The sequence below is a fragment of the Chenopodium album genome, chromosome 26 (genome assembly GCF_948465745.1).
Source record: "Chenopodium album chromosome 26, dcCheAlbu1.1, whole genome shotgun sequence".
Taxonomy (NCBI): Eukaryota; Viridiplantae; Streptophyta; class Magnoliopsida; order Caryophyllales; family Amaranthaceae; genus Chenopodium; species Chenopodium album.
This window is the reverse complement of record NC_137859.1, coordinates 20,633,357-20,644,623: the sequence shown is the minus strand read 5'-3', so window position 1 is coordinate 20,644,623 and position 11,267 is coordinate 20,633,357. Positions and strand designations below refer to the sequence as shown.

The following is an 11,267-nucleotide window of genomic DNA, read 5'->3' as shown; positions in this document are numbered from 1 at the left end:
GTAGCTCGGTTTTATTAATTTTAATCCCGTTTTTAATGTCGAATTTGGCCTAGAACCCAGATTTTCGCCCAAAAATAGTGAATTTTAGGATGAAAAGGCGTTCTGGAAAGGAAAAATTGTAAATAATAATACAACCTTTGGGGGGTTCTTTTTTAATAATACAACCTTTCGATTATTTCTTAATATTACAAGCTTTGGGGGTATTAAATTTTAACAGGAAAAAACCAGGGGTAACGTGTTTTTACAGGTTACCATGACACGTGTCGTCGTTTTATTGGCTTTGTCAATTTGTTTTAATTTTTCAAAATTAATAATAAAATTACTTTTATTATTATTATAAAAAAACCCCCCACCACCCCCTACCACCACCTTCACCACCATTCCCCCTCCCCGCCTTCACGCAGCTCCCCATTCCCCAGCCAAGAAACCGGACGGCCGATGTCTAGCTCACTCACTGCCGGCAACCCACTCCATGTTACCTCCACCCCCTTTACTTGTCGAGCCCGCGAAAACCAACACCACCGCAGCCCCGATTCCACCACGAACAGACCATCATAGTCCAGAAACCACCCCATACCCTGTTTTTCGGCCACGATAAACCCTATTCCCTCACCTAAAACTATTAAAAATCCATTAAATTAAGAAAACCCGAAACCCCAAAACCCTAGGAAAAGGCTTTTCTTGGTTAAACCCGAGACCTAAAAAGGGATTGCAGTGGTGGCGTTAAGTGATGCCTGGTGTTGCGTGTGGGAGCAGTGAAGGGAGTTGGATGTGTGGTGATGATTGTGGTTATTGTGGTGGTGCGTTTCAGAGCAACAAAGGGTGATGTGGAGTGGTCGATGCTGCTGTTGTTGGTTGGGCGCATGGTGATGGCAAGGAAGTGAAGAAAACAGGGGAGGGGCAAGGGTTGTGGTGGTTGGAGGGTTGATTTTTTTTAATTGAAATTATTTATTATAACTTAAAAGTTAATTAAACAATTTTAATTAAAAATTAAAAATTTGTTTTTTTTTTAAAATTTTAAATCAATTACATGACAACACATTTCATGGTAACTTATTCAACCGGTTACGAGTTATTTTTCCTGTTAAAATTCAACACCACCAAAGGTTGTAATATTAATAAATAATTGAAAGGTTGTATTACTAAAAAAGAATCGGCCAAAGGTTGTATTATTATTTGCAATTTTTCCTTCTGGAAATGGTTTTGCCCCTATGGGGCTGTGATTTTAGCCAAATTCCGACCAGAAATGCCTTTTTCGAGGGATTTTTCGTTTTTGAAGAAAATTTTTAAGTCTTTTCTAACCTTGAAATTAATGGCATAACTTGGTGATTATGTGGTTGATTATTTGCATTGTTTTCGCATTTTTTAGTCCCCTTAAAGCACATTTACTTGGTAGTATTTGATGCTTAAAGGTTGATTTATGTTCACATAATTGCAAACTAATTGCCTTTTAGTGTGAAAATTTTTGTTTTGAGGCTTTCTAAGTGTTAAAGATTCAATCTTTATTTGTGATAAGTGATTGAAACTTTAAAAACCACTAAATTCCATGCTATTTGTGTTAAACTTTGTTGTTTTAATCATTTCGAGTTGATTGGAAACATAAAGTTTCAATTTTTGTGATAGAAATTTGGTTATTTTCATGTTGGAAGATATAATTTTTAAGGATTCACAAAATTTAGATGTTGGAATTTTCATTTGAACATTAAAGTTCATATTTTTCCAACTTCCCCTTACTTTGTCAAATTCTCAAGTTTAATTTAAATTGATTAAATTAAAAGTGAGAAATTGCCTCAATTTTGTTATTGCACTAAGCTAAACCAATTTAATTAAAAACGGTTCTTGGAATTATTTTTGCACTTTGAAATTTTATTAAGTTGGACTTGTTTAAAATTTTCATTTTGCTCATCAAATTAGTTCTAAAATTAATTTAGAATTAATAATTATGTCACACAAAATGGGATCAAAATCCCAAGGCCATGGCACACAAAACGAGGCAAAAACCTCACTTGGCTAGTCGGGCTGCATAGCAGCTCGCATGTGGCCGCCAAGGAGGCTGTCATCGACTTGCGGGCGGCCATGTACGCGGCAACAGCACACAAGCACAGCAGCCACGCAGCAACAGCCACAGTTGTGCTTGCATGTGTGTGCGGTAGTGGTAGCAGCTCGAGGCTGCTTGCCATGGGCTTGTGTGCAGGGCATTTTGTGTATGCTTGGTGTGATGAGGCAAATGGCCATAGTGTGTGTGCCTTGCACTAGGCAACGCGTAGCAAACGCTACTAGGTGTACGCCTAGCTAGTGCTACGGAGGGTGCACTATGGCAAGCGCTTAATGCATAAGCTACTTGAACTGCGGTTGGCTTAATATTTGCTTACTTTGCCGTTTTATTTATTAATTTTGTTTATTTTAATTAAAATTTTGGGAGTTAGGCCTCGATTTTGAGCGGCATTGGCAAAATTTTATTTTAACAAGTTTGGGTGCTACCGGCTTAATTAATCGGATTAATTAAGGGATATGCGGAATTCAGTAGGAGCTGCAATTATTAATGACGTCAATTACATAATCGGTTAAACAACTTTGACTAGTTTTAATTAGGCGTGTTAATCGGATTAACCACCTAGATTAGTTACTAGTGCGCGCGTTGTTTAAATGCATTTTACTTGTTTGATGTTGTAAATTGCATGGGCCATTCACAAGTAGTGAATGGATGAATGGAATGTGTATTCTCTCACAGGTTTTATAAAATGGCAACTAGTGGGACCCGATTAGAATAGAAAATACGGCTACGTGCCGTTAAGTATTTTTGTAAATCTAAATACGGTCTACGCACTATTGAGTATTTTTGTACCTTAATGTTTAAATTATTCCTAGTCGTAGACACTAGTATTTTCATAGTTTGGTTAAGTCTTGAAGACGGAGTTTCTTAGAAGACGAAGCTTTGATTTGCAAGTGAAGACCTTTTGAAGACTTGAAGAATTCAAGGGGTCATGCTAGTTACCAATATGCATCTATAATTTCGCATTATATTTTATGCTTATATAGATGTGAATTATTCGATAGATGCATGTTTAGGTTTTCTTTATGTTGCATGATTAGTTAAGTTCACTTAAATCAACCAACATAAAAATACTAGGTCCCTAATGATGAGTGGCATTTATGCCACGATTGACCTCCTACTTGTAGCTTGTTTGCCCCCTTTTTCTCACCTTTTTGTTCTTCTTTCCTTTGTTTGCCTGTCTCCTTGTTTTCTTTGTTTTCGTTTTGTAGGAATCTCGGCGTTGGAAGAAGAACAATTCACTCCCATTTTACTTGTGAGAACCCGCGCGAAATTGTCCCACGAGCAGAACAAAGGCAGAGGGATTTGCGCGCCTTGTGCGCGACATATCCGCGGGCGCGCGCCTATGAACTGTGCGGGAGCACAGCTCTGTGAGAACCCACACAAAATAGCAGCAGAAGCAGAGCCAAAATAGAGAGTTTTGCGCGCCCCGTGCGCGACATGTGTGCGGGCGTGCACTCATCATGCGCGAGCGCGTAGTAGCTGAGAGAAGGCATGCTTCCATGGGTCTCATTTCTTCGTACGCACAGATCTGCGGGCGCACAGAGATCAGAGAGGGCGCGCGCAAGGCAGCTGTGCGGGCGTGCAACTTTTTTGTGTGGGCGCGCACCGCTGGGTTTCAGTTTTTTTATTCGAGTCTTTGTTTCTTTTTAGTGGACCTATATATATAGGCCGTAGGGAGGATTAGGGGATGATCTAGGATTATTTGACCTATATATAAGTTTCTCTTCAATCTATCAAGCAACTTTGTAAGTTTTCATCTTTCTTTTATTGCCTCCTTAGTAATCTCTAATCCTTTCTCTTAGCTTTGTTTATTTGCCTTCTAGTTGTTTATTTCTATTTATTTTGTGGGTCAATATATTTTGGTATTTACACTGTTTTTGATCATGTTTGCTTTCATGTTTCTTGTGTTTTCTCTTAGTTTTGTTATCATGTCTAGTCCCCCTTTTCTAGGCTAATCTTTTAGCTAGGGGAAGGGGGTGTAAAATATGTATTGAATGATGGATGAATGATGATAGTGGATTGATTGCGTGCCTTAAATTGATGAAAGACATGATTTTTAATGGCTTGAGATTATTGTAGTACTTTATTTGATTGCCTCCTAGTTTAAATGCATGAAAATGATTTGAACTAGATTTAGATCACCTCTATTTTAGTGATTGCATGAAAATGAGTTGTTAGAATGAAATTTCATGTATTGTGCTCCTTTATTCTCTTGGTTTGTTTGTCTCTAATAGGATGCATGATAATGACCCTAATTAGCTTAGACTTCTTTCATTGGTTTGCCTAGACTATTGCATGAAAATGAATTGTTTAGGTAGAATCTTATATTCTTTGGCATTTTCATCATGATATTTATCATTATTCCCCTCTTTCTGATGTGTGTCATAAATGGCACACATTTGATGGGCATTTAGGTCATTTTTATCCTCTTTTCATAGCTTTCTTGCTCAATAAATGTTCGGTTTTATGCTTTCTCTCTCTATTCTACCTGTCTTCTCTTATTTTACGGCTTTTGAGCATTTATATGGTTTTCTAGTATTTTCTCTTTTATTTCTTTTATTTTCTTTATTTTAGTTGTTTTCTCTTTATTTTAGATTTTATAGATTTAGTTTTAGTTTATTTGATTTTATTTTATTTTCATTTCATTTTCTTTACTTTATTTTCATTTCATTTTATTATATTTTCTTTCTTTTATTATTTTCATTTTCATTTTATTTCTTCTACTTTTATTTGTCGGTTTTAGTTTTATTTTACTTTATTTTATTTCTCGGTTTTATGTGTGTTTTGTAGGTGTTTGTTCCAAGTTCATTTTGGTGCTAGCTACTGGATGGTTCAGCGTTCATCACCATCATGGTGATGATGGTCATGGTGATTATAGTAGGCAGGAACTTCTTCCTAGCTTCCCCTGTTCCCGCACTTCACGCAACTCCGCAATTCCCCTGCCTTCCCCTGTTTTCCAGCCACCACACACGCAACATAAGCAGCCAGACCCACCTGCAATTAACACCAAATCACCTCCAATCCTCCCACCAAATCAGCCTCCCCTGCTGCCCACACAAAGCAGCACCTTCCCACTCCAATTCGACCACCGAACAGCCACCAAATCTGCCACCACCTGACCGCCAAAACAGCCACCTTCGCACTCCTTTTCCGCAACACAAACAGCAGCAACAACCACCAATTGCGGCAGCATTAATTCCCGCAACCCGCAACCCGCAACTAATTCCAGCCATCCTTATTTCCTCCAATCCACCACCGTAGCTCCTCCTTATTTCTTCACCAACAGCAATTAACCAGCCCCAATTAACACCACCATTTCCACCACGCAAACATCAACCAACATCCACCAATTCCACCTTCTACCTCACGCAACAACAGCAATTGCAGCAACATCAAGTCAAGCCTCCATTTGCGCCACCTGCTACCACCATTTGCGCCTCCAATCCAGCCACTTTCGCCCTTGCTCCAGCCGTTTGAACCACCGCAGCAGCAAGCTTCCACACCTCAACAGGTGTGGCCGCACTCGCAACCCTTGCGGCCGCACTTACCTTCTTTGCGGTCGCACGTACGTGGGTTTGAAGATGCGAAGCAGGGGATGATTTCCCATGAGTCTTAGAGCAGCATTTCGTAGCCCCTGACTTCTATTTTTGGGGAATTTTGCTTTATTTTATTCCTATTTTATTTTCTATTTTCCTTTTACTTTCTTTTTATTTTGTTATTTATTTTATTTTCTTTTTCTTTTCTTTTCCTTTTCCTTTTATTTTCTTTTCCATTTTATTTTCTTTTCTCTTTTATTTTCTTTAATCCTTGTATTTTATAAATACCCATTTTTGGGTAGAGAGAGAAACAATTAGACAATTAGAGAATTAGATTAGATTAGATTTTAGAGAGAGAAAGTGTGGGTTTGATGATTGATGATTAAAGATTGCTTCATTTGATTTGATTCCTATCAAGTTTGTAAGAATTCTTTACTCCATAATGCAATTCAATGTTTGATTTCATTAGTATTGTTGTTTGATTTGGTTAATTGATAGTTTGATTGATTTGATTGAATTTGTTGGTTTCAATTTGATTTCAATTGATGAATTTGGGAATGATGATTAGTTTAGCTTTGATTTTGATGTTCTTTATGGATTGTGAGTAGTTTATTTGCTAGGGTAGTGGTGAAGCATGTATTGATGATGAATTGAGATTAATTTGGGGGAAATTGATTGAGTTGATAATGTGATTAAATTGGTTGATTGATTTTGTGCATGTGTGTGCTTGCTTAGGCTTGATCACCCTTGTTATTCACACTAGATTGCATTGTGAGTTCACATTGATACGGACCATTGATTTGTGGCTTACATTTACTCGATTGAGATATCTTGTGATGTTTCCTAGCTAGTGTTTGATGTAGTTGACGCTAATTAGACCTCTAGGAGAATAGCTTGATGTACTCTCTTGGTTGCAATTTCGGTTTTCCCTCACATTGCTTGACTTGATTGGTTAATTCCCCAAGTTGATTGAACTTCATCGTTGATGCATGTGGATCCATTCCCCTAGTGCCTTAGCATTCATTTAGTAAAAGCCTTTTGCATCGCCTAGCTTAGCTTTAGTTTCTACCATAAACCCCTACTAGACTTCGGAATAGCTTAACTTAGGCATCGTGCATTCGACCTCCATTCCTTTGGGTTCGATCTTGACTTACAACTACACTAAATAGGGGTTTGTTAAGTTACAAATTTTGTTTGATTGGGTGGGGTGGTAGCCCAACGATCTACCATTCTCCTTCCCATCAAAATGGCGCCGTTGCCGGGGAATGGTGCTTTGAGTGCATGTTGTTACTGAGTCTATTCCACTTTATTGGCAAAATACAAAAAGATTTTACACTTTAGGCTACACTTGTAGCCGTGCTACTAACATTTTCTTTGAGTTTTGTGTGCTTGGATCCCTAGCCATGGGAAGTAATTCAAGAGTTGCCTTGAAGGAACTTGGAGTGCCCGGTGCATATAGGTATGAGAGCGGCATATCTCCACCTACAACACCGGCAAGCGATTTTGAAATTAGGCCGGTAATGATCACCCTAATTGAGAGGAGACAATATAGTGGGGCAAAGAACGAGAGCCCATTGAACCATCTTAAGGAGTTTGAAAAATATTGCAACACTATCAATGTCAATGGAGTTTCTCAAGAGTTTATCCGCCTTAAGTTGTTCCCTTTCTCTCTCATAGGAAGATCTTTGGAATGGCTAGACAAAGAAGTGAAGCCCAATTCCTTGAAGACATGGGATGATGTCACAAAAAGCTTTCTTGTCCCGTTTCTACCCACCAAAGAAGATGGCGGAGGCTAGAGCCTTAATCCAAAGTTTTAAGCAATTGCCTAGAGAGAATCTCTATGAAGCATGGGAGAGGTACAAGGACTACCAAAGGGAATGTCCTCACCACGGAATTTCAACATATCAAGTGATCCAAATCTTTTATAGTGGTTTGAGCTTTCAAGGTAGATCGAGCCTAGATGCCGGAGCCGGAGGGCCAATCATGAACAAGACGGAAGAAGAGGTTGTGGATGTAATAGATGATGTGGTAAGTGTTTCGGGGTTTTTTGTGATTCCCTCGGATACTGGTCGCGCTTTGTTGACAAAGACTCGGACACCTGCAAAATAAAGAATATTCCGGTGATCGGAATATTCGCCTCCGACGCTCAAGTTAGTGAACGGAAACGGAAAAGGCTAGAGAGAGAAAGTAGAGAGAAGTTGGAGCGTTTTTAGAGCTCTTATATTAATGTCACCTCAAAATCCACCCCTCCCATCATAAATGATTGGGGTATATATAGGGGTGGGAGTATGTGCCCCTTTAGGGTTTATGCCCTAAAATCTCGGGACATGATTGGCTGCGCAATCAGAGGTCGCCACGTGTCGTGGGGGGCGCCGTTTTACGGCTTTCAAGGCTTTCTCGGGATTTGGGCTTGAGGTCATCAGAGCCCTTTTCTCTTTCTGATTGTAGCTTTAGGGTATTTAGACATGGTAGTCAGGTGTCACCATAACAGGTGGACACGTGTCTCACTCTCATAGGGCCACGTGCCACCTGTTTTTTGGGCCACGTGTCACTAGGAGATTGGGCCACGTACCTGGGGTATTTTTACCCTAAACATTTGCCCCTCAGAGGGGGTGGCTCGTACACTTACTGGCCGCCTCCTCTGATCTTGCATTCTGGACGTCCTGGTACTCGTGGTTGGATTTGCTTCCACCTGCCCCGGGACGTCCATATACTTTTGATTCAAGGCTCTTTTTGCCACGTGGACGTCCATATATCTTGCCCTAGACGTCCTCGTAGTCTAGAAGGAGCTTGGCTTTTTGCTTATTTAGACGTCCATACTTTGTAATGGACGCTCTCATACTCTGAGAGAGGCTTAACCTTTGAATTCATGCGGCCGCCCACTGGACGTCCTCACACTCTAGGAGGAGTTGATATCCTACCTACCTAGAGCGGCCACAGAGATGAAACTGGACGTTCTGGTACTCTGGGAGGAGCTTATCTCCTAACCACCCAGAACGGCCACAGAAATGAAACTGGACGTTCTGGTACTCTGGGAGGAACTTATCTCCTAACCACCCAGAACGGCCACATATTTTCTTTTTGGGAAACCTGGGGCAACCTGGGCTTCCATGATTTCAGACGTACTTCTTGGCTTTCTAATCATGCTTCGTACGCCTGAATTCCTGTTTTAGACTGTACGTCTGAGAACTGGGCGAACGCTTTTCCTCTTAGATTTTCTCGAGTTGTGGAGACTAAGTGTTGAAGGTGTAAAATTCATGAATCTTCCACTTAACTCATTTTGATTCACTTTAACGTGCCATTAATTGTCCGTCTGGTCTTCTTCACAAGTTAACAGAACCTTAACGTCGTCCACTTATTTCTTCGAGTAATTTCTCAAGGAATTACTGTTTGAATGTTTAGGCGGGAAAAATGATTTTACCATTTTACCCCCATGAATTCATTCTAGAAATATGGGAAGTAAATTCTCATTTTCACACTTTACCCAATTGTGAATTCTAGAGAGAAGGAAGAGCATTCTAGTGAGAGAAAGTGATTTTCCCTTAATCTTCAAAAGCGCTGCCGTAAGTTTGAGTTTCCATTGAGTTTTTCGGGCATATTTGAGTTTTCCGGTCAATCTTCAAGAGCTTCACCACCACCTTCAAAGTTTTCAGAACGTATAGAGGTAAGTCGTCTACATTGCCCTTTTTATTTTTCCTTGTTTTTTCTTTTTCTTTTACTTCAATTCTAGATCCATACTCGGCTTCGTCCGACTCTTCTCATGAGGCCGACCGTTCGCCTGGGACTGAGGAATCTAGAGTGGACGGAGAAGAGATGTCTCCTCCTTGGAGTGAGTCTATGTCTGATATGTACATACTCACCCCCACTTATTCTTCTTTGTCCCAACAGGCAACGGCAAGAACTATGCGTACGCGTGAGCGTTATGCGGCCAGGAACCCAGACGGCAGTCTGGTTCACCCTATGGTCCCGTACGACCCTAGTAATCCGAGTACCATGGTGGAGACTAACTCCACCACTCAAACTACGACCGCCTCCACCGGCTCCCAACATTTGGCCGTGGAAGTCACTTCTTCCTTCGAGGAACGCCTTCAAGCTGAAGGCGCCTCATCCGCTCCTGCCCCGGAACTTAGGTTCCCCCAGTTCGCCAACTCGGTCATGGATGGGGCCGAGCTGGTAGCTTGCAAAGACAACCCTTCCAATCTTGGGGCGGGCGCTTCTGGCTCTTCCGTCCCCACTTCTTCTTCTCGACCTCGGCCTCAACTGGGTGGGGCGGACAGACCCTTAACCGGAATCTTAATCCGCGAACCGTCCGCCCTGCCTATTCGCAACGCCCCTCCTTCAGGAAATGGGGCGGACGCTGCCAAGGATAAAGGCAAGCGTCCAATGGTCGAGGAGGACGTTCCATCTTCAATGGGCGTTCCAAGTTCAAGGGGCCGAAGCTCGGCCGAGGCAGCAGACTTGGACAGAGTGCTGTCTTCGGAGTTTGGAAATGCCCCTTCTCACCAAATGGAAGAAGAAGAAGAAGTTGAGAAAGTGGCCGTTGGTGAGACGGCTGAAGGTGAGGCGGCGGCCGAGGAAAACGTCGCCAACATAGACAACTTCAGGGACCCGTACGCTTGTACAGTTGGGGAGATAGCCCTGAAGTTTTTAAGGAAGGACTTTGAGAAGTACAAGGAGTCCCTCCATATGGGGGAGGGATTCGAAATTCAAGTCCCCAGGAAGGCCATTGCTGTGGCTACCTGGGATGAGGAGAAGCCGCGCAAACGGGCGTTTTGCGTGTACAGGGCTGCCTTGGACGTGGGGCTCCGCTTCCCTCTTCACCCGTTCGTCCGGACTCTCCTGGACGAGTATGACATCGGCCTCTTCCAACTGACGCCAAACAGTTGGTTGAATATTTTTGGGTACTTGGTGACGTGCATCGCCAAAAAGTTCACGCCAGACTTTGCGGTCTTCTGTGAGATGCACTCACTTACTCGGCTGGAAAAGGATGTGGACGGTTGACTCATTTTGAGTGCAACTAGGGATTACATGGTCGTGGTCGACCGCGTCAGTAAGTGGAGGGACTAGAAGCACCGCTTCTACCGCATCAAGACTCAAGATGCGGAGTTCAACCTTCGCATGAACAGGTGCCGTCCCGAGCCTATTCAACTCGGACGCGGCGACCACAAGCCTGACAAGCCGCCCATCTACCCAAGCCACGAACACCAGCTCGAGTATTTCAAGGTCAATCGAGTCAAGCGGGGCAACAAAACTGAACGGGTCCCTAGCCATTGGGTTCCTCTTGCCAATTGGCTTAGGGACCCTATCTTCATGTCTGCGTACGGCCTGTACCAGAACATGCCCCAAGGTGGACACTTAGAATTATAAACTCTCTTTTGTACGCATGTAGAATTTTTTAGAAAAATATTCTAACACTTTTGCTTTTTGTCTTTGCAGCGGAGGCGTACGCTATGCTTGACTCGGCCTAGAAAGCTGAAGTGGAGATGTCCAAGGTGGACTTGGCTAGGTACAAAGCTCGTTTCAAGATGTACGAGCAAATCAAAGAGGTAAACACTTAGATTATTTTTTGAATTTTTCATTCCTTGCCGTGGCCGTTCTGCTATATTGGCAGGAGCCCACTTCCTGAGTTTGCACGGACACTTTATGTCCGTTCATGCATGCTGGAAGGGAGTTTC

General features: G+C 42.1%; 1 non-coding gene across 1 annotated transcript; it reads right to left on the bottom strand.

Moving 5' to 3' along the window:
- Positions 1-7,381: 7,381 nt before the first annotated feature.
- On the bottom strand, positions 7,382-7,487 carry LOC145618741 (small nucleolar RNA R71). The gene has a single exon (XR_014108000.1). It is a non-coding gene; the product is annotated as a small nucleolar RNA R71 (small nucleolar RNA).
- Positions 7,488-11,267: the final 3,780 nt, after the last annotated feature.